General features: G+C 43.6%; 1 protein-coding gene and 1 pseudogene across 1 annotated transcript in view; one reads left to right on the top strand and one right to left on the bottom strand.

The window, feature by feature from the left end:
* Window positions 1-8,319: 8,319 nt before the first annotated feature.
* Window positions 8,320-8,454, bottom strand: LOC140722310 (U1 spliceosomal RNA; annotated as a pseudogene).
* Window positions 8,455-17,793: 9,339 nt separating this feature from the next.
* The window catches only part of LOC140716874 (uncharacterized), a 28,354-nt gene continuing 21,575 nt past the window's right edge, over window positions 17,794-24,572 (top strand). The window contains exon 1 of the mRNA XM_073029880.1: window positions 17,794-18,031. The gene's annotated coding sequence lies outside the window, so the exon portion shown is untranslated. The remainder of the gene's footprint in view (window positions 18,032-24,572) is intronic.

Below are 24,572 nucleotides of genomic sequence, written 5' to 3'. Positions count from 1 at the left end.
GAGGAGCAGGTAGGGAAACAAATCCTGGAAAGATGTAATAATAACAGAGTTGTCATGATGGGAGATTTTAAAATCCCAAATATCGATTGGCATTTCCCTAGAGCAAGGGGTTTAGATGGGGTGCAATTTGTTAGGTGTGTTCAGGAAGGTTTATTGACACAAATATGTAGATAATCCTAAAAGAGGAGAGGTTATACTTGATTTGGTATTGGGAAATGAACCTGGTCAGGTGTCAGATCTGTCAGTGGGAGAGCATTTTGGAGATAGTGTTCATAATTCTATCTCCTTTAGAATAGCATTGGAGAGAGATAGGAACAGACAAAAAACGTTTAACTGGATTAAGGGGAATTATGACGCTATCAGGCAGGAAATCGGAAGCTTAAATTGGGAACAGATGTTCTCAGGGAAAAGTATGGAAGAAATGTGGCAAACGTTCACGGGATATTTGTGTGGAGTTCTGCACAGGCACGTTCCAATGAGGCAGGGAAGTTATGGTAGGTTACAGGAACCGTGATGTACAAAGGCTGTAATAAATCTAGTCAAGAAGAAAAGAAAAGCTTACAAAAGGTTCAGAGATCTAGGTAATGTTAGAGGTCTAGAAGATTATAAGTCTAATAGGAAGGAGCTCAAGAAGGAAATTAGGAGAGCCAGAAGTGGCCATGAGAAGGTCTTGGCGGGCAGGTTTAAGGAAAACCCCAAGGCATTCTACAAGTGTGTGAAGAACAAGAGGATAAGACGTGAAAGAATAGGACCTACCAAATGTGACAATGGGAAAGTGTGTATGGAACCGGAGGAAATAGCAGAGGTACTTAATGAATACTTCAGTGTTCACTATGGAAAAGGATCTTGGTGATTGTAGTGATGACTTGCAGCAGACATGAAACGCTTAAGCATGTAGATATTAAGAAAGAGGATGCGCTGGAGCTTTTGGAAAGCATCAAATTGGTTAAGTCACCGGGACCGGATGAGATATACCCTAGGCTACCGTGGGAGGTGAAGGAGGAGATTGCTGAGCCTCTGGCGATGATCTTTGAATCATCAATGGGGATGGGAGAGGTTCCGGAGGATTGGAGGGTTGCAGATGTTCCTTTATTCAAGAAAGGGAGTAGAGATAGTCCAGGAAATTATAGACCAGTGAGTCTTACTTCAGTGTTGGTAAGTTGATGGAGAAGATCCTGAGAGGCAGGATTTATGAATATTTGGAGAGGTATAATATGATTAGGAATAGTCAGCATGGCTTTGTCAAGGGCAGGTCGTGCCTTACGAGCCTGATTGAATTTTTTGAGGATGTGACTGAACACATTGATGAAGGAAGAGCAGTAGATGTAGTGTATATGGATTTCAGCAAAGCATTTGATAAGGTACCCCATGCAAGGCTTGAAAGTAAAGAGACATGGGATCCAAGGGGACAATGCTTTGTGGATCCAGAACTGGCTTGCCCACAGAAGGCAGAGACTGGTTGTAAACTGGTCATATTCTGCATGGAGGTCGGTCACTAGTGGAGTGCTTCAGGGATCTGTTCTGGGACCCTTACTCTTCATGATTTTTATAAATGACCTGGTCGAGGAAGTGGAGGGATGGGTTCGTAAGTTTGCTGATGACACAAAGGTTGGAGGTGTTGTGGATAGTGTGGAGGGCTGTCAGAGGTTACAGCGGGACATTGATAGGATGCAAAACTGGGCTGAGAAGTGGCAGATGGATTTCAACCGAGATAAGTGTGAAGTGGTCAATTATGACGGCAGAATATAGTTTAATGGTAAGACTCTTGGCAGTGTGGAGGATCAGAGGGATCTTGGGGTCCGAGTCCATAGGATACCCAAAGCAGCTGCGCAGGTTGACTCTGTGGTTAAGAAGGTGGACGGTGTATTGGCCTTCATCAATCATGGAATTGGATTTAGGAGCCGAGAGGTAACGTTGCAGCTAGATAGGACCCTGGTCAGATCCCACCTGGGAGTACTGTGCACAGTTCTGGGTGCCTCACTACAGTAAGGATGTGGAAGCCATAGAAAGGGTGCAAAAGAGATTTACAAGGATGTTGCCTGGATTGGGGAGCATGCCTTATGAGAATAGGTTGAGTGAACTCGGCCTTTTCTCCTTGGAGCGACAGAGGATGAGAGGTCACCTGATAGAGGTGTATAAGATGATGAGAGACATTGGTCATGTGGCTAGTCAGAGGCTTTTTCCTAGGGCTGAAATGGTTGCCACAAGAGGACACAGGTATAAGGTGCTGGGAAGTAGGGAAAGAGGAGATGTCAGGGTTAAGTTTTTTTACTCAGAGAGTGGTGAGTGCGTGGAATGGGCTGCTGGCAACGGTGGTGGAGGCAGATACGATGGGGTCTTTTAAGAGACTTTTGAATAGGTACATGAGACTTAGAACAATAGAGGGCTATAGTTAAAACAACACACACAAAATGCTGGTGGAACACAGCAAGCCAGGCAGCATCTACAGGGAGAAGCACTGTCGACGTTTTGGTCCGAGACCCTTCGTCAGGACTAACAGAATGGAATGATACTAAGAGATTTGAAAGTAGGAGGGGTAGGGGGAAATGCGAAATGATAAGTGAAGACCGGAGGGGGTGGGATGAAGCTAAGAGCTGGAAAGGTGATTGGCAAAAGGGATACAGAGCTGGAGGCAATTCCCTTCTCCAGCTCTGTATCACTTTTGCTAATCACCTTTCCAGCTCTTAGCTTCATCCCACCCCCTCCGGTCTTCTCCTATCATTTCGCATTTCCCCCTCCCCCCCCCACTACTTTCAAATCTCTCAGTATCTTTCCTTTCAGTTAGTCCTGACGAAGGGTCTCGGCCCGAAACGTCGACAGTGCTTCTCTCTATCGATGCTGCCTGGCCAGCTGTGTTCCACCAGCATTTTGTGTGTGTTGTTTGAGTTTCCAGCATCTGCAGATTTCCTCGTGTTTGGGCCATAGTTAAGCCTAGTATATTCCAAGGTAGGGACATGTTCGGCACATGTTCAGGTTTTCTATGTTTCTATTACATCCTTGTTTTTATATTCTAGTCCTCTTGAAGTGAATGCTGACATCACATTTGCCTTCCTCACCACAGACTCAACCTGCAAATTAACCTTTCGGGAATCCTGCACAATGACTCCCAAGTCCCTTTCTAGCTCAGATTTTTGAATTTTCCTCATTTAGAAAACAGTCTGCCCTTTTACTTCTTCTACCAAAGTGCATGATCATACACTTCACAACACTGTATTCTATCTGCCAATTCTTTGCCTATCCTCCCAAACTATCGAAGTCCTCTGCAGCCTATTTACTTCCTCAAAACTATCTGCTTGTGCACCTATCTTTGCATCATCTACAAACTTTGAAGCAGAGCTTCAAGTCCATCATCCAAGTCACTGACATATAAAATAAAAAGGAATAGGTCCCAACACAGTCCACTGTGGCCACTAGTCACTGGCAGCCAAGCAAAAAAAGTTTCCTTTATTCCCACACTCTGCCTCCTGCCAATCAGCCGCTGCTTAGTCCATGCTATTATTTTACCTGTAATACCATAGGCTCTTAACATATTAAGCAACTTCATGTGTGGAACTTTGTCAAAGGCCTTATGAAAATCCAAGTTCACAAAATCCACCAATACCCCTTTGTCTATCCTGCTTGCTATTTCTTCAAAGAATTCCAGAAGATTTGTCAGGCAAGATTTTCCCTTGAGGAAACCAGGCTGACTACAGCCTATATTATCATGTGCCTCCAAGTACCCCAAAACCACATCCTTAACAATCAACTCTGACATCTTCCCAACCACAGGGGTCAGACTAACTGGCCTAAAATTTCCTTTCTTCTGCCTCTCTCATTTGCAATTTTACAGTCTTCCAGAAACAGAGATGTGGAGCAATTGTTTGACCATTATGTATCTCTAGAATTCATTGCCAAGTTGAGGTCAAGTCATTGGGTTGATATAAAAGGGGAGTTTGATAGATTCTTTATTAGTAGGGCTGTCAATGTTATGTGGTTGAGAGGGAAAATAAATCTGCCATGATTAAGCACACTTGAACTGCTGAATGGCCGAACTCCGCTCCTATGCCTTCATGCAAGCACCGACTACTACACTGAGCGAGCACCCACTCTAATGCACATATACCCCAACACTCCCTCATACACACAAACAGACCCAGGCTGAACTCAACAGATACACTTGCCCATGAACCTGTCTCACTCACGGAGGGATAAACTGTCCTGTGCAGCTGAAGGGAGCTGCAGCGTTGACGACAGCAGGAATCGTCGAGCCGGCAGCCCTCCTGCACTATCAGCATGTAGTTCGGACTCTGAACTGTCTGAAAACCCGCACCGACAGCCCGAATGTGCCGACCTGCAAATCCCGGAGCGGCGCAATCTGCAGGGAAAGGACGGCCCAGACTGCCGCTGGTTCCTCCTCCGCAAGTTTCGGAGGGGTGCAGTTTGTCCGGTTCGTTCATTAGTTTCGATTTCCACAAATAGCGATTTTACAGGAAATACTGAAATAGATCTCCCGCCGTATTGAAACACAAAAGGGTGGTTCATGTAGTAAACAGCAGGAGGAGGAGCAGAGCTCACTCTCCATGTCACAGTCATCAGTCGGGATTCAAGCTTCTTTGTTTATTGGTTCGCGGTGCTCTTCGGTAACTGGTCCGACCGGTACTGGGGCCCCTTCTGACCAGCTGGTACCGAGGCTCTGAGGCGTGTGACAAAAAATGGCTGGACCAGACAGGCAACGTTACATTGGGACTGTGGGGAAGCCGCTGTACCTCAGTAACTAGAAACAACCTGGACATCGGGTGCCTGGTGAGGTCCTCGCTCCGCCTTGTTAATTACTTGCGATTCGTCCCGGAATCAAGCCTCACTAACTAGAGGCTATAAACAGACCCTTCAGCGCAACTGGTCACGCTGACCAGTTTTGGCACCTAAGCTGAGCCTATTATAACCAATATAGTTTTAAATATTTCGTGTCCATCCACCTCTCCAAATACCTTTAAGTGTTAAAGTACCTGCGTCAGTGGCTCTTTCCATATAAAACCATAAGATGTAGGAGCAGAATGAGGCCATTTGCCCCATCGAGTCTGCGCCACCGTCCAATAATGGCTGATACATTTTCCCCCTCCTTAGTCCCAGTCCCCGGCCTTCTCCCCATATCCTTTGATGCCGTGTCCAATCAAGAACCTATCAAGCTCTGCCTTAAATACACCCAATGACCTGGTCTCCACAAATGCCGTGGTAACAAATTCCAAAAATTCCGCACCCTCCGGCTAAAGATATTACTTCGTTTCTCTGCTTTAAATGGACACCCCTCTATCCTGAGGCTGTGAAATCTTGTTCTAGACTCCCCCACCGTGGGAAACATCCTTTCCACAACTACTCCGTCTCACCCTTTCAACATTTGACGGTTTCATTGAGATCCTCCCATATCCTTTTAAATTCCAGTGATTACAGACCCAGAGCCATCAAACGTTCCTCATATGATAACCCTTTCATTTCCAGAATCATCCCTGTGGACCTCCTCTGAACCCTCTCCAATGCCAGCACACCTTTTCTTAGATGAGGAACCCAACACTGTTCACAAAACTCAAGGTGAGGCCTCACCAGTGCCTCATAAAGACTCAGCATCACATCCCTGCTCTTGTATTCCAGACCTCTTGAAATGAATGTTAACGTGGTGTTTGCCTTCCTCACCACTGACTCACCTGTAAGTTAACCTTTAGGGTATTCTGCACAAGGACTCCCAAGTCCCTTTGTTTCTTAGATTTTTGGATTTTTTTGTTGTATAGAAAATAGTCTGTACATTTATTTCTACTACCAAGGTGCATGACCATACATTTTCCAACACTGTATTTCATTTGCCACTTTCTTGCACATTGTCCTAATCTGTCTGAGTCCTTCTGCACCCTACCTGTTTCCTCAACACCAACTGCCCCTCCACCTGCAATCTTGGTAACAAAGCCATCTATTCCATCATCTAAATCATTGATATACAGCATAAAGAGAAATGGTCCCAGCACCAACCCCTGCGGAACACCACTAGTCACTGGCAGCCAACCAGAAAAGGATTCTTTTATTCCCAATCGCAGTCTCCTACCAATCAGCCAGTGCTCTAACTATGCCAGTAACTTTACTGTAATACCATGGGCTCGTAACATGGTAAGCAGCCTCATGTCTATCATCTTATCAAAGGCCTTCTGAAGGTCAAAATAAAATATCCACTGCATCCCCCTTTTTCTATCCTACTTGTAAACTCATCAAAAAACTTCAAAAAGTTTGTCAGGCAAGATTTTCCCTTAAGGAAACCATGCTGACTTGATCCTATCTTGTCCTGTGTCACCAAGTACTCCATAACAATAAACTCCCAACAACTTTACAACCACAGAAGTCAGGCTAACTGGTGTATAATTTCCTTTCTACTGCCTTCCCCTTTTCTTAAAGAGTGGAGTTACAATTCTCACTATGCCAAAGTCCAATGATTTTTGAAAGATTATTACTAATGCCTTCACAATCTCTACCAGAACCCTATGGTTCATTTGGTATGGGTGACTTACAGTCGTGCAAGAAAGTTTGTGAACCCTTCAGAATTTTCTCTATTACTGCATAATTATGGCCTAAAAATGTGATCAGATCTTCATGTAAGTCCTAAAATTAGATAAAGTGAACCCAATTAAATAATTAACACAAACATTATACTTTTTCATTTATTTATTGAGAAAAATGATCCAATATTACATGCATTTGTTGGAAAAAGTATATTAACATTTACTTTCAGTCATGTTTGTGAGCCCCTTGTACAGCAGTAACTTCAACCAAATGTTTCCAGTAACTGTTGTTCAGTCCTGCACATCGGATCAGTGGAATTTTAGGTCATTCCTCCTTACAAAGCTGCTGCAACTCTGGGATGTTGGTGAGCTTCCTTGGATGAACTGCTTGCTTCAGGGCCTTCCACAGCATTTCTATAGGATTAAGGTCAGGACTTTGACTCAGCCATTCCAAAATGTGAAATTTCTTCTGCTTTAACCATTCTTTGCTAGACTGACTTGTGTGATTAGCGTCATTGTCTTGCTGCATGGCCCACTTCCTCTTGTGCTTCAGTTCACGGATGGGTATCCTGACATTTTCCTGCAGAATCTGCTGGTAAAATTCAGAATTCATAGTTCCATCAATGGTGGCAAGCTTTCCTAGTCCCAAGGCAGCAAAACAGGCCCAAACCATGGCACTGCCACCACCGTGTTTCTAGATGGGATGAAGTTCTTAAAAAGCTCTATTTTGGACTCATCTGTCCTCAGAACATTCTTCCAATAGCCTTCTAGCTTATCCATGTGGTCGTTATCAAACTTTAGATGGGCAGCAATGTTCTTATTGGAGAGTAATGCCTTTCTCTTTGCAATCCTGCCATTTTTGTTCAGTGCTTGCCTGATAGTAGTCTCATGAGTACTGACATTAGCCAATGTAAGAGAGGCCTGTAGCTCCTTAGATGTTACCCTGAGGTTCCTTGTGACCTGGAATATTACACGCTTTGCTCTTGGAGTGAATTTTATTGGTTGACCAGTACTGGGGAGAGTAATAACGGTGTTGAATTTCCTCCATTTGTATAACATCTGGCGGACTGTAGATTAGTGGAGCCCAAACTCTTTAGAAATGGTTTTGTATCCCTTTCCAGCCTTGTGGAAGACCTGACTGTTATTTCCACTTTAAATGAACTGATAATCCTAGAGGTTCACATCCTTTTCCCATAAAATACATGTAATATCGGGTAATTTTTCTCAACAAAGAAATGAAAAAAGTATAATGGTATTTGTGTTAGTTATTTAATTGAGTTCTCTTTATCTACTTTTATCTAGTTGATCTGACAATCTGATCACATTTTAGGTCATATTTGTGCAGAAATAGAGAAAATTCTAAAGTGTTCACAAACTTTCTAGCACTACTCTATGTACCCTTAAGTCTTTCAGCCTTTTGTGCACCTTCTCCCTTGAAATAGTAAATGCACTCACTTCTCTTCCCTCACACCCTTCAACATCTGGCACACTGCTAGTGTCTTCCCCAGTGAAGACTGATGCAAAATATTTATTTAGTTCATCTGTGAACTCCTTGTCTCCTGTTATTATTTCTCAGACCCCATTTTCTAGTGGTCCTATATCCATTTTCATATCTTTTATTTCTTACATACTTGAATAAGCTTTTAACCATATAACAATTACAGCACGGAAACAGGCCATCTCGGCCCTTCTAGTCTATGCCGAACGCTTACTCTCACCTAGTCCCACCTACCTGCACTCAACCCCTAACCCTCCATTCCTTTCCTGTCCATATGCCTATCCAATTTTACTTTAAATGACAATACTGAACCTAAAAAGTTGAGTATCCTGCATTTGGGGACGTCACAGGCCTCAGCACACCTGAAGTGCAATAGGATTGCCTCATCCTGGGAGAACCACCTTCATAATTGTGGTGTCTCCCCTGCCAGGTAAGTGTACTTTTACCATCCACTTTGGTATTGTTTGCTAGCTTGCTTTCATATTTCATCTTTTCCCTCCTAATGATTCTTTTAGTTGCTCTCTCTAGCATTTTAAAAGCTTCCCAATCCTCTATCTTCCCATTAATTTTTGCTTTATTGTGCCCTCTCTTTTGCCCCATTAGTTATGACTTCTCTTTTCAGCCATGGTTGCACTATTTTGCCTTTTGAGTATTTCATTGGTTTGCAATACATCTATCCAGCACCTTCCTCATTTTCCCCAGAAACTGATGCCATTGCTGCTCTACTGTCACCCCTGCCAGCATCTCCTTCCAATTTACTTTGGCCAACTCCTCTCTCATACCACTGTAATTTCCTTTACTCCACTGAAATACTGCTACATCAGACTTTACTTTCTCCCTATCAAATTTCAGGTTAAACTCAATTATATTGTGATCACTGCCTCCTGAGTGTTCTTTCACATTAAGCTCCCTAATCGCTTCTGGCTCATTACATAACACCTAATCCAGCATAGTTGATCCCCAGTAGGCTCAACGACAAACTGCTCTAATAAGCCATCTTATAGACATTCAATGAACTCACTCTCTTGAGATTAATTAACAAACTGATTTTCCCAATCCACCTGCAGGCTAAAATCTCCCATGACTATCATAACATTGCCTTTTTGACACACCGTTTCTGCTTCCCATTGTAAACTGTGGTCCACATCCCAGCTACTGTTGGGAGGCCTATATATAGCTGCCATCAAGGTCCTTTTACCCTTGCAGTTTCTTAACTCAACCCACGATGATTCTTCCGATCCTATGTCACATCTTTTTACTTATTTGATGCCATTCTTTACCAGCAGAGCCACGCCACCCCCTCTGCCTACCTTCCCTTCCCTCCAATACAATGTGTAATGTTGGAGATTAGCTCCAGGTTACAACCATCATACTTAACAATCTAAAAGTGCAACAAGATCATCCACCTTATGGATATAAGGTTGTGATATAACACTTCGAGTGCCGTATTTTCTACCCTTTTTGATTCTGCATCCCTAATGCACTGATACTTACACTGCTGGCTGCAAGTTTGTCCTATCAGATGCCTGCTCTTCTTGACAGTCTGACAGCATGTTATCTTTGCTTTTTTACTATCCATCCTATCCTGAGTCTCTACACTACAGTTCCCACCTCCCTGCCAAATCAGTTTAAACCCTCCCAAACAGCTCTAATACTCCTGCCCGCAAGAATATTGGTCCCTCTCAGGTTCAGGAGCAACCCGTCACTTTTGTTCAGGACATATCTCCCCCCAGAAGAGATCCCAGTGATCCAAGAACCTGCACCAACTTCTCAGCCATGCATTTATCTGCCAAATCGTCACTGGTGCATGGTATAGGTAGCAATCCAGAAATTCCTAACCTGGAGGTCCTGCTTCTCAGTTTTCTGCCTATGGACTATCCTCTGGATAAAAAAGCTGCCCCTCTAATTCCTATTTAATCTGTCCCTACTTGATTTTTGATTACTTGATCTAGTTCTGGGGAAAAGACAGCACATTCACTCATACTTTTCTCCACCTCTGTATAATCACTCCTCAATTTCCTATGCTTTGATGAAAAATCTTCCAACCTGCTCAACCTCTTTCCATAATTTACGAGGCAACATCCTCGTAAATCTCCTTTATGATCTTTCCTGCTGAATAATGTATGTCCGATAGATGGATAACTAAAACTGAATATTCTAAATGTAGCCTTACCAAAGTCTTGTAAAACTTTTACATAACATCCCAAATTTTGTACTCAGTGCCCTGACTGTCAAAGGCTAGAGAGCCCAAAGGCTGATTTCCCATTCTGTCTACCTAAGAACACCACTTTCAGGGAACCTTGGACGTACTCCTAGAACCCTCTGTTTTACGACACTCCTTTCACCTGTAAATGATTTTATTTGTCTCCCAAAGGTGCAACACCACATGCTTATCTGAGCCAATCTTCATTTTGGACATTCCTTGGCCCACTTATCTAGCTAACCAAGATACTTCAATAATCTCTTTGACAGGAGCTCAGTGTGAACCCCTCTTACTGTTCCCATTCTTACTACACTGTTGTGCCAGAAGGGCCTGTTCTGCACTGTATCTCTGAAAAAAAGTAAAATAAATAAACTTTTATCCTAGTATTTTACCATCTCCTCCCTATTATCGGCACCCAATTGCCCACCATTGAGAACAATTATCATAAACGCTGCCTGGGCAGGGTGAGAAGCATTATCAAGGATGCATCTCACTCTAACCATGGACTTTTTACTCTCCTCCCATCCAGTAGGCACTTCAGGAGCCTCCACCCTGTATCATTTCGAATTCCCTCATGATCAATATACCATGTGTGATTTTCTTGGGAAATTGAATTTTCCAAAATTATCATCAGATGATCTTTCAATATTAGAAACTCCTATTACGGATGCAGAAATTAAAGGGGTTATTTCCTCTATGAATTCTGGGAAAGCACCAGGTCCAGATGGGTATACAGTAGAATTTTAAAAATGTTTTTCCGCTACTCTTTCTCCCTGGTTATGCAGGGTTTTTGAAGAAGCAATTAGATTGGGCAATCTGCCACAATCTTTTTATAGAGCTTCCATTTCTTTAATATTGAAGAAAGATAAAGACCCTACTGACTGTGCATCCTATAGACCAATATCTTTATTGAATGTAGATTCCAAGATTTTTTTCCAAGTTACTGGCATCCAGGCTGGAGAAGGTATTACCCCAAATTATTTCGGAAGATCAAACTGGTTTTATTAAAAATTGCTATTCTTTTTTCAATGTTAGGAGATTATTGAATATTGTTTATACTCCTTCACATAGCACTTCAGAATGTGTCATTTCATTAGATGTGGAGAAAGCATTTGATAGAGTTGAATGGCCATACTTATTTAATGTGCTTGAGAAGTTTAATTTTAGTCCGACATTCATTTCCTGGATTAAACTGATATATCATACTCCAGTAGCCTCGGTGCTTACTAACAATCAAAGATCTCCCTTTTTCGTTTATTTCGGGGTACTAGACAAGGCTGTCCTCTTAGTCCATTATTATTTGATATTGCTTTAGAACCCTTGGCAATTGCTATCAGAGAATCACAGAACATTTTTGGCATTAATCGTGGGACAGATATACATAAGCTATCATTATATGCAGATGATTTATTATTATTTATTTCTGATCCTGAGAAATCCATTCCTGCAGTTATATCATTGTTGGCTCAATTTAGTGATTTTTCCGGGTATAAATTAAATCTTAATAAGAGTGAATTGTTTCCTTTAAATAGACAGGTTCCAATTTATGGAAATTTACCTTTTAGATTAGTTAATGACTCTTTTATTTACTTAGGGATTAAAATCACAAAAAACTATAAGGACTTATTTAAGGTTAATTTTTTACCCTTAATCGATCAGATTAAATGTTTGTTTACTAAATGGTCACCAGTATCTTTATCTCTGATAGGTCGGATTAATGCTATTAAGATGGTTATTTTACCCAAGTTTTTATATATATTTCAAGCGGGTACCAATTTTTATTCCGAAATCTTTTTTTTGCTAATGTTGATTCAAAAATTTCCTCATATATATGGCAGAATAAAAATCCTAGATTAGGTAAAAAATATTTACAGAAGGCAAGGAAGGAAGGTGGATTGGCATTGCCTAATTTTAGATTTTATTATTGGGCAGTTAATATCCGATATTTGATATGTTGGTTAAAGGATTGGATATATCTTTTAGCCCTCATTGGGTGAACCTGGAAATTAAATCTGTACAAGGATTTGCATTGGGTTCTATTTTAGGGACTTCTTTTCCCTTTGCTCTTTCAAAATTGCCAAAATGAATTGACAACCCGATAGTTAAACATACTTTATGTATATGGTTTCAATTTCGGAATTTTTTTGGGTTGACTCAGTTTGTTTTAAATATTCCTATTGTATCCAATTGCTTTTTTTATCCTTCTATTATAGACCAAGCTTATTCAGCTTGGAAGACTAAAGGATTACTACGATTTTCCGATTTATTTTTGGATAATTGTTTTATGTCTTTTGAACAATTATCTAATAAATATAATTTGCCCAGATTTCATTTTTTTAGATATTTACAGATTAGGAATTTCTTAAGTACTGTACTTCCTACTTTTCCAAATTTTGTGTCTTCAGGTATTTTGGAGAATTTGTTTGAACTAAATCCTTCTCAGAAAGGGCTAATGTCAAAACTTTACAATATAATTATGAAGATACATTCAGAGCCCTTCTATAAGATTAAAAATGATTGGGAAAGAGAACTTAACCTTACTATCCCTATTGAGAATTGGGATAAAATTCTTCAATTAGTTAATACATCATCTATCTGTGCTAAACATTCATTAATACAGTTTAAGGTTGTGCATAGGGCTCATATGTCCAAGGATAAATTGGCTCATTTTTATTCCTATATAAATCCTATTTGTGACAGATGTCATTCTGAGATAGCGTCTTTAACTCATATGTTCTGGTCGTGTCCGCTTTTGAAAAAATATTGGAAAGACATTTTTGATATTATTTCTACGGTATTGAACATTGATTTACAACCTCATCCTATTACTGCAATTTTTGGTTTACCAATGATGGACTCACTCCATTTATCCCCTTCCACTTGTCGAATGATTGCATTTCTTACATTAATGGCTAGAAGATCTATTTTGCTGAATTGGAAAGAAATTTATCCTCCTACCGTATTTCATTGGTTTTCTCAAACTATGTTATGTCTAAATTTAGAAAAAATTAGAAGTGTTGTATTTGATACTTCTATTAAATTTGAAAAGATATGGAGAACATTTATTCAATATTTTCATATGATGTAATATGACCCTGTTCCAAGCCTATTTGTTTTTCCAGTTTCAATTTTATATATGTTGAGAGGATCGGAGTTGACGACACTGATGATTTTGTATTTTTGTGAGATATTATAAACAGCCCTTTTTTTCATTTTTTCTTTTTCTCTTTTTTCTTTATTTGTTTTTTTTCCTTATTAGTTATTAGATTATTAGATTAGTTTTTTTGCATATTTTTTTTCTTTTTCTTTTTTTCTGTTTTTTTTAATATATATTATGATATACCTAGGTTTGCCTTGTTTATTTGCTAATTGTATCGTCCATGATTTGGGAATACTCATTTATACTGTAACCATTGCTTATGTATTCTTTCATGTTCAGTTGAAATGTGTATGTTTGTAATCCCATTATCTATGTATCAATTTTATCTTGTTGATATTAATAATAATAATAAAAAGACTGAAAAAGAAAGAAAGAAAGAAAAGGAGCCTCCACTCCCGCACCAGCAGGGTCAGGAAGAGCTTCTTCCCTGAGGCTGTGATACTGCTGAACCTCAGATCACAGTGCTAAGCAGTATCGCATCCATCTTGCACTGTCTCAGTACTTTTATATTTGTGGGCTGTAGCACTTACTTTTTATTCATGGTTGTTTTGTACATAACACTATTCTTTTGTACTTCTGGTTCGATGCTAATCGCATTTCATTGGCATTGTATCTGTACTCAGCACAATGACAATAAAGTTGAATCTAATCTAATTAATACCAGCCTGGACCTTCTTATCTCCAGCAACTTTGCCCTCGGCACACACCGGACAAACAATGGCAGCAGGTCTGTCAGGAGGAAAATATTTTTCCCCAGTATCTAATCTCAAGTACGTGACACATTTGTACATCCACACACATCTTCTGGCATTCCAAGCTGACAACATTTTGAGTTACACATTTTAGCATCTGTCAAGCATATATTATGGAGCAGATTTTGAGGGAAAATCTTTACTAGTTTGGAAAGGATGGAAATGATTAGGAATAATCAGCACAGTTTTCTGTCATGATCTTGTCTCATGAAATTGATTAAGTTCTTTGCAAATGTAATCAAGGGAGTTGACGATATGGAATGTAGTAACACCTTTGATAGGGTTCTGCATGATAGGTTGCTATGGAAAGTTAGATTGTATGGCATCCAGAGAAAGCTAACCAACTGGATAATGAATTGGTCTTATGGCAGACAGCAGCAGATTATGCAGGAATTTTTTTTCCAGATTAGAGGCTCATGACTAGTGGTGTTCCCCAGAGATTGGTACTGGGCCCATTGTTATCTGTAATCTATATCAGTATCACAAACATGAGAGAATCTGCAAACACAAAGTAAACACAAAGTACACTGCAGATGTGGTCAAATAATACGTACAAACAAGCTGGAGGAACTCAGCAGGTCGGGCAGCATCCGTTGAAATGAGCAGTCAACGTTTTGGGCCGAGACCCTTCGTCAGGACTGAAGAAGGAGGGGGCAGGGGCCCTATAAAGAAGGTGGGGGGAGGGTGGAAGGTGCCAGGTGAAAAATCAGAGGAAATCAGAGGAAAGATCAAGGGGTGGGGGAAAATCTGCAGATGCTGGAAACCCCAAAACAACACACACAGAATGCTGGATGGAACTCAGCAGGTCAGGCAGCATCTATGGAAAAGAGTAAACAGTTTGAAGTTCGGGCCAAAACCCTTGATCACGACTGGATAGAAAGAGGATGTTAGAGTAAGAAGGAGGGGGAAGGGGAGGAAGAAATACAAGGTGCTAGGTCACACGTGAAACTAGGAGAGGTGGATGGGGTGAAGTAAAGAGCTGGGAAGTTGATTGGTGAAAGAGATACAGGGCTGGAGAAAGGAGAATCTGACAGGAGAGGACAGAAAACCATGGAAGAAAGGGAAGGAGGAGGAGCACCAGAGGGAGGTGATGGGCAGGTAAGGAGATAAAGTGAGAGAGGGAAACAGGAACGGGGAATAGTGAAGGAGAATGGGGCATTACCAGAAGTTTGAGAAAGTGATGTTCATGCCATCAGGTTGGAGGCTACCCGGATGGACTATAAGGTGTTGCTCCTCCAAACTGAGTGTGCCCTCCTTGCAGCAGTAGGTGAGGCCATAGACAGACATGTTGGGATGGGATTGGGAAATAGAATTGAAAAGGGTGGCTACTGGGAGATTCCACTTTTTCTGGCAGATGGAGCACAGGTGCTCAGTGAGGTGGTCTCACAATCTACGTCAGATCTCACCAATATACAGGCAGCTACATGAGGAGACACAATACAGTAGATGACCACAAAAGACTCACAGGTGAAGTGTCGTCTCACCTGGAAGGACTGTTAGTGCCCTGAATGGTAGTGAGGGAGGAGATGTAAGGGCAGGTATGGCACTTGTTCTGCCTGCAAGGACCCTGGTGAGTGTTACCAGGACAGAGTTCAGTGAGGAGGGATGAATTTACAAGGGAGCGATCCCTGCAGAAAGTGGAAAATAACGGGGAGGGGAAAATGTTCTTGGTGGGAGGATCTCTTTGGAGATGGTGGAAGTTACGTTGAATTATGTGCTGGTCGTGAATGCCAGTGAGAACACTATCCCTGCCGCGGTGGTGGGTGGATGGTGTGAGATGGTACATGGGTGAAGGCAGCATTGCTGGTGGAGGAAGGGAAGCCCTTTTCTTTGAAGGGAGAAGGCATCTCAGTAGTACTGGAATGAAAAGCCTCATCCTGAGAGCAGATGCAGTGAAGATGGAGGAACTGAGAGAAGGGGATGGCATTTTTACAAGTGGCAGGGTGGGATGAGGTATAGTCCAGGTAGCTGTGAGAATCAGTGGGCTTATAAAAGATATCAGTAGATAGACTGTTTCCAGAGATGGAGATAGAGAAACTGAGAAAGTGAAGGGGAGGTGTCAGAAGTGGACCAGGTAAATTTGAGGATAGGGTGGAAGTTGGAGGCAAAGTTGATGAAGTTGACGAGTTCCACGTGGCTGCAGGAAGCAGCTGCAAAGCACTCAACAATGTAGCGTAGAAAAAGTCGGTGACAGACACTAGTGTAGGCTTGGAACTTAGACTGTTCCATGTCGCCAACAAAAAGGAAGGCACAGCTGGGACCCATGTGAGTGCCCACGGCTACTCATTTTGTTTCAAGGAGAGGAGCCAAAGGAGAAGTTATTAAAAGTGAGGACAAGTTCCACTAGACAGTTGGTTAGCACCTTTGCAAATGACACTAAAATACAGTGGATGCTTTCATTCAGAGTGAAGATGACTATTAGTATTTATAGAGGTATCTTTATCAGCTGGATACATGGGCTGAGAATCGGCAAATGGAATTTAGTTTGTATAAACACATGGTTTTTCACTTTGGGTAGACAGATTGGGGTAGGATAATCGCAGTCAATGTTAAGACCGTGGGGCGTGTTGCACAACAGAGGGATCTCGGAGAACAAGTGCATGGTTCACTGAATGTGGCATCACAGGTAGATAGGGTGGTGAATTAGGCTTTTGGCTTGCTGGTGTTTTTCAGTCAGGGCACTGAATATCATAGTCGGGATGTTATGTTGCAGTTATAGAAGTTTTATGTTTATTGTTGGTCACCCTCGGGACTGAATTCTGGAGAGAGACTAAACAGGTTAAGATTTTTATTTATTGGAGCAGAGGAGATTTTAGAGAGGTGTACAAAATTATAAGGGGGACGTGGACAAGGATACTGTATGCAGTCTTTATCACCAGGATTGAGGAATCAAGAATTAGAGGACAGTGCATCACCATACTGGGGGAACTCGGCACGTCTGACAGAATCCATGGAGGGAAATGTTTCAGGTCAAGACCTTTCATTAGAACTGGAAAGGAAGGGGTAGAACCCACAATCAAAAGATGGTGAGAGGGAGAAGGAGGGAATAGAAAATGGTGGGTGATAAATGAGACCAGGTGAGGGGGAACAAGTGGGCGAGGTTAGGGCATGATGTAAGAAGCTGGGAGATGGAAGAAGTAAAGGACTGAAGAAGATGAAATGTAACATGAGATGAAAGTGATCCAAGGAATCCAAGGAGGGGAAGTGTTGGGAAGCTCATCAGGGCTGGGGAATGGGGAAAAAAGAACAGGGAGAGGGAATATGGTGGAGGGCAGACATCACGGAAATTAGTGAAAGCACGAGGTTGGAGACTGCCCAGGTGGAATATGAAGTGTTGCGAGTTTGGCCTCAGTGGCAGCTGCGAAGGTCACCCACAGATATGTCGGTGTGGGAATCGGATGCTGAATTATAATGAAAGGGCACCTGATCGTCTGAACATCGATTTATCCAACCGCCGGTAATTTCAGCCCCGCCCCCTCTTTTCTCTGCCGCCAATGTGGAGAGCGAGCTGACAGCACCTTCTGCTGTGGAAGTCGAGCACCGCCCTCTGTTTGTCCCTCGATCTACGTAAAACCAGTGTTGCTTGGATAATGTCTGGAATCGAAACTGATGAGTAAATCAGAAAGTAAATCTGCAGGACTTCGCCCAGTCAGTGGAGAAAGGATACAGTGCAGTACTTGAACCGCTCCAGGACGGCTTTGCTCTGCATATATCCCGACTTAACATTAATGTCAACTCTAGCAGTTGTTTGAAAGCACAACAGAGCTCCGAGCACGGGTACTTTAGTCATCCCAGTGAGTCTAACCCAGGTGCAGACAGTGCAGTGGGGACCACTGAGACCACTCGGACCATCGCTGCAATCCCTCGTCAGCTGCAGGCAGACAGACGCCCGATCTACAGGTGAGTGAAACAGGTTGCCCGTGAGGGAAGTAGTGTGTAGTTGTGGGGGTGGGGGGGGGGGGGGCGGGGGGCTGCGTAAGTGGACTGTTTCTGTGAGACGCCATTCGTTGGTTGAAATTTGTTTTTTCCCACTTGTTTGTAAATTGAAGAAACCAAACCGCTCCTTGTTCACTCAACAACTAAACGCTCAATAACAATCTGCTTTGCGCTATTTTATTGTAGTCAGTAATGTTAGATCAGACCACAGAGCAGTACAGCGCAGGAACAACCCATTCGGACTTGGAACCTGTGCCGACCAGGATGCCAGTGGAAGCTAATCGCATCTTGTTTTTTTAAAGAAGCGTCTAATTTGTTTTTATTGGGAATGCCTGCAGTGCTAACGTAAATTAAGTTTTAATTGTACCATACATTTACTGGTGCATATGACAATAAACTTGATTTTAGACTGTCCCATGAACAAAGTCGCCAAAGAGACGCAGTTGATAGATTTGAAAAGTTGTCACAAATAAGAGGACAGTCTCGGAGTCGAGGGAGAGACAATTTCTTTGAGCTACATGTAATGGTTACAAATCCTCCCATCATCAGACCGCCCTGTTCGCACCTATATTACAGACACTCACGTTCAACAAGTGATGAATTTAACTCCGCATTGCCAAACAAGAGAAAAAGATGTAGATGCTGGAAATCCAAGCAACTGGAACTCCAAAGTACTGGAGGAACTCAGGAGGCCAGACAGCATCTATGGAAAAAGAGTACAGTCGACATTTCCGGCCGAGACCCTTGGGCAGGACTGGAGAAGAAAAGCTGAGGATAGATTTAAAAGGGTGAAGGGAGAGAGAAACACAAGGTGATTGGTGAGCCTGGAGGGGGAGAGATTAAGTAAAGAGTTTGAAAATTGATAGGTTAAAGAGACAGGCCATGGAAGAAAGAAGGGACGGTGGGATGGGAGCGGAGAGCACCAGAGGGAGTCGATGAACGGGCAGGGTAATAAGGTGAGAGAGGGAAAAGGGGATAGAAATTGGTCAACGGTGGGGGGGGGGGGGGGAGAGAGAGAGAGAGACGGTGAACAGGTACTCGGCGAAGGTGTCCCTCCACCTCCTCCCTCAGTGTTCAGTGCCCTAACAATCCTTCAGGATCAGACGACTCTTCCCCTGTGAGTCTGTTGGGGTCATACACTGTGTTCGGTGCTTGCGGTGGGGCCTCCTGTGGATCGGAGAGAGCCGACGCGGATTGGTATTCCGCTTCACCGAGTACATACGCTCCGTCCACCAGAAATAGCTGCATCTTCCAGTGGCCACCCATGTTAACTCCACTTCCCATTCCGATATGTCTATCCATGGACTCCTCCACTGTCGTGATGAGGCCACATGTAGCTTCGAGAAACACCTTGTCTTCCGTTTGGGTAGCCCCCAACCTGGAGGCATGAACATCGATTTCTCGAACTTCCGGTGATGCCCCCATTCCCCCTCCCCGCCTCTGCCACGACCCTCACTCCTCCACCTCGCCCCTCCTCCCCACTTCCACCCCTCCTCTCCGCCTCCCCACTACCTCCCTTCCTCCCCACTCCACACTCCCTCCCTCCTCCCCACTCCACACATTCCCTCACCTCCTCCCCACTCCACACATTCCCTTACCTCCCCACTCCACACTCCCCCTCCCCACTCCACATTCCCTCCCCACACCACACTCCCACCCCTCCTCCCCCGCCTCCCCACTCCCTCCCCACTCCCCCCTCCTCATCCTCCCCACTCCCACCCCCTCCCCCCGCCTCCCCACTCCCTCCCCTACTCTCCACTCCACACACTTCCTCCACACCCACCCATCCTCCCCTCCTCCCCACTCCCTCCCCACTCCCCCCTCCTCATCCTCCCCACTCCCACCCCCCCTCCCCCGCCTCCCCACTCCCTCCCCTACTCTCCACTCCACACACTCCCTCCCCTCCTTTCCACTCCACACACTCCCTCCCCACTCCCCATTCCCTCCCCTCCTCTTCTCCCCACTCCCACCCCCTCCCCCGCCTCCCCACTCCCTCCACTCCTCCCCACTCCCTCTCCCCTAACCCTTACTTCTCCTCCTTCCCCCAACACCTCCCCCTCCCCCCACTCGCTGCTCTGTCAACCTCCCCACTCCTGCATCCCCTCCTCTACCTTCTCCTCCCCTCCTTCACCTCTACCTCACTCTCCACTACCTCCTCACACCCTCTCCCCCTCCTTTACCTACATCCCTTCCCTTCCCCTACCTACACCCCTCCCCCTCTACCTGTGCCCTCCACCTCCTCTACCTACCCCCTACCTCCTGCACTTTACCTTCCCTCCTCTACCTCTCCCCTACTACCCTCCCCTCTTCTGCCCTCTTTTACCCTCCCCCTCCTCTACCCTCCTCCACCCTCCCCCTCTACCCTCCCCTACCCTCACCCCCTACCCTCATCCCCCTCCTCTACACTCTACCCTCATCCTCTACCTTCCCTCCTCTACCCCTCAACTCTAACCCTCTCCTCTAACCCCTCTTCTACCCCCACTCCTCTAACCACCACCCCCTCCCTCATCACACTCTCCCTTCCCCTCTCCCTCACCACACCCCCCCCCTCTTCTCAACCCCTTCCTTCCACCCCCTCTTCCTACCTCGGTGGGGAACCGGGTTGTTTACAGGGCCACACCCCAAAGGCACATGTCTGCCAAGCCGCACCTGGAAATATGAAAACAGCAGGCCGCACGTTGAATCTGAGAACGAGCACCCACTGCCCATGGAGTACTGTAGTCTGGGCTGCAGCTGTAGATCACAGACTCCGACAGCACCCCAACCACTTTGAAAAGGAGAAAGAGACATTAGAAAAGGAGAAGAATCTGTGCACAGATGAACTGGAAGAAGTCACCTGGGTCAACAAAAAACTCTGGTGCCATCTTTTCTAGCCTCACAATTTCTCCTTGTAGCTTAGGCCTCCAAATCCAGGCATCAGTCTGGTAATTAATTTCTGTACCCTTTTCTCCTGTAGAAGGGCAACCAAAACTGTACACTGTTACGTACCCCGTAACTGCGTGTCTGACCAGCAGAGAAAGAAGAATCCATTGGAGTCTGGTGATACTATATTTAAAGGTGTTTATTAATAAAAATAAGCAAAACCATATCAATAATACAAATATACATATAACACAAGGTAGCAGTAATAAACCTAAAAGTGTAGGAATAATAATAATCAATAATAAACAAGCTCTATCGATGTCTAGGGGTAAATAAATTGTCATAGAAAAGTATAGAGTTCAGTTCATGAGTGCTGATGTAGTTATGGTTGTTGTATTGTAATCGTTCGAGAGAGAGAGAGCGAGAGAGAGAGAGAGAGAGAGCGAGAGAGAGAGAGATGTAACAGCAGCCAAACCTTCCTTTGCTTTCTTAATCCGTCGTATCGGTGTGGTCATTCAGTTATGACCTCTCCGTCCTTCTGCTAGACCGTTCTTCTGTGGTGGACTCTTCACTCTGGCATGAGTGGACACACACACACAAGTCCCCACCGGCCCTGCTTTAACACTGATAACCTTAATGACCGACCTCCTGGTTCGGTCTTTGAAGCCCCCACTTTTCTTGTGGGTTCCAACACTCAATCAGTGTCCACTGGCATGTCTGGAGGGTGTCTCTCCAGATCTGACTTTTTATCCCTACTAACGGGGACTCAGCTTTCCATCACTCCTGAATGACTGTGTCCATCAAATAAGGCCACTCCTTCAGTCCACTGAGGAATGTTTATGAGCAAACTATTGTCCTTGCAGCGAAACAGTAAATAATTCAAAAAGGAGTCACAATACAGTTAATCAGCAATTTCCCCCTCTCTCTTATCTGTCGCAGATGTTCTTGCCTGTTTTTCATCTCTCTTTCTCATGGTCAGCATAACAACAGTAAAAGTTCGTGTTTCTCAGGAGGGGGGTTGTTAACTCTTTACCCCATTGTCCATCAGGTCTGTTCATCACTCATAACACCCCCATCCTTCTGGGAATTTTCACCAGGGGAAAATTAACTAATAAAGCACATGACTGAATTACAGAGTTTAACAAAATACCGAAGTTGTCTTAACTACAAGAATAATACAGATACACGTTCAAATTAACATCTAGCTAAACAATCAGCAATAACATTATCACTCCCCTTTACATGTTGTATTTTAATATCAAATTCCTGTAACAGCAGACTCCAATTTAATAACCGCCTACTTTTATTTTTCATGTTACTAATGGTGTTGTGTTCTTAACTTAGATGTATATTACAAAGTGTGAACCAACACATGTGTGATCATAATGTAGTACATTACAAAAATTTGTGCAAATACTAATCTCTATTTTACTTTTAAACTTAACATTTAAACAGTCAATTTTTCATGGTGTTTTTTTTTAATCTTTCACATGCTTTGTCAAATTCCCTCAAAACCAGATCCTGTTATTCAAAGTGGCATTTGGTCAACCTTTGTCCTTTTTTCACTTAACTCTCACGTGGTTAGCTTGCTCACCAGTGTGGAATAGGCCTTCACAGACTCCTTTCACAGGAGCTATCTCATCACCAATGTTTTCCAAACTAAGCTCATTTGCTAAACTACCACACAATTCGTTAATTTTAAGCAAGTCATTAATTTTATCTTCAGGATCTTTCATTCTATTTGTTTTCAGTTTAACAGCTGCAGATGATCCCTCTTGGTCAAAACAACATTTCAAGTTCTGCCTCTCCAAATCACATACTTGAATAACATCAGCAAGTTGTCTATCTTTAAATTTCCAAACAAACTGTAATTGATTCACAGGCCCCTTGTTAACAAGCCATTGTTCAGTTAACGGTCCCTTCCCTTTTGTCAATCCTTCTAAAACCAATTCAGACTTTAAATTTTTTTTATTCAATTTAGGAACAACACCTTTCCCTTCTCCTTAAATATTCATATCACCAGCTTTCATCTCAGCATTAACTTTTAACACACCTTCTAACACAAACAACTGAGAATTCTCACTTTCCACTGGTACCAAGGTAAACCCTTTCTTCACTGAACCACGTCCATCTGACCCAAAAGGACTGCATTCCTTTTCAACTAAATCAGATACCTCAGACTTTTCCTGAGTTTCAATACCCTGAGTTCAGTACCCTGTGCGTCCATACCCTTCACACCCTGAACACACGCAAACGGGACATCTACCTCTTCCAGGCTTTCAATACCAGTCCCCTTTTCAAATTCTAAGTTCCCCTGATCCTCCCAGTTACTCTCTGGGCAACTCCCATCCGGAGTAAACTCAACCCTGCGGGTTAAAACAACCTCGTCTGCTAACCCAGCAGACTCCCTCAAGGTAGCGGCATCCTTTTCATCTAGGACAGCCCTTACATCATTATCGGGAACACAAGCCAGACAGATCATCCGTGTCCAACCCTGGATCTTCTAACTGCCATATCTGTTTCTCATCTTTACTCTGTGCCTTTATAAATTCCCTCCTGGCTAACGGTGGATCTACCTCCTCTCCTTTACTCTCTTTCACCCCACTATCCCTTTCCTTCTCATCCGGTAACCCCTTTTCATACAAGATCGGCAAAAATGTCTCCGCTAAATCAGCACTGGACTCATTTAAACTGGCTCCTTTCTCAGCCGCCTTTCTAGACATGCTGCGAGTGATTGCGCATGCGGGATAAATCTTGGACTCTATGGGCGGGTCCTCAGCACTCACAGGCTTGCTTGTTAATTTCACTGCTGAACACGTCACCACCTGCCAGATCGTTACCAAGTAGGACGTCCACGCCGTCCATCGGTAGTTTCGACCGCACCCCTATTTCGACTGGTCCAGATACCAGGTCACATTTCAGAAATATCCTGTGCAAAGGTACGGCCTCGGTGCCTTTCCCGATATCTCTTAACACAGCCTCCCCAGTCTGGGTCTCAGAACCACAATCTAATACCTTCCTTAAAATCAATGACTGACCAGCCCCAGTATCTCTCCAGATCCGCACTGGAACTGGGGTTTCTCCTTCCTTCACAGACACTGTCCCTTCCGAGATAAACTTCTCATGCCCCTCTTGTGCTCTATCTACCTTTGCCTTCCTCATCGATCTGCTGACCGACTCAATGCAACCAGTAGGGATTGCTGTTTTCCCTTTTCCCGTCTCCTTCTTCGGAGCAAAGCACTTAGATGCTATATGACCAGCTTTCCCATAATTATAACAGGTAAAGCTAGGAACCTTCCTGCCGGCCTGCTTTTCCTCCTCCTCACCGTTTCCACTAGCTCCCAGCTTATTCTCTGCCTTAGCCGGTGCGCTTTCTCTACCATCCCTACTGCCTCTCTGGTAACTCTTGTTTGAGGAAAACTTTGACTTGTGGGTTAAAGCATACTCGTCTGCTAACTTGGCAGTCGCAAGACAGAGTCTCTGTCTCCTTCTCATCCAAGTACGTCTTCATACTCTCAGGGATACAACTTTTAAATTGCTCCATCAGTACTAACTGTAACAGGTTATCATAATCTTCATCAACCCCTTTTGAGGCGCACCAACGCTCACAATACATTTGCTTCTCACGGGCAAACTCTAAATA

Source organism: Hemitrygon akajei, chromosome 2 (assembly GCF_048418815.1).
Source record: "Hemitrygon akajei chromosome 2, sHemAka1.3, whole genome shotgun sequence".
NCBI classification, from domain to species: Eukaryota; Metazoa; Chordata; class Chondrichthyes; order Myliobatiformes; family Dasyatidae; genus Hemitrygon; species Hemitrygon akajei.
This window is presented reverse-complemented; position numbering and strand designations above follow the sequence as displayed.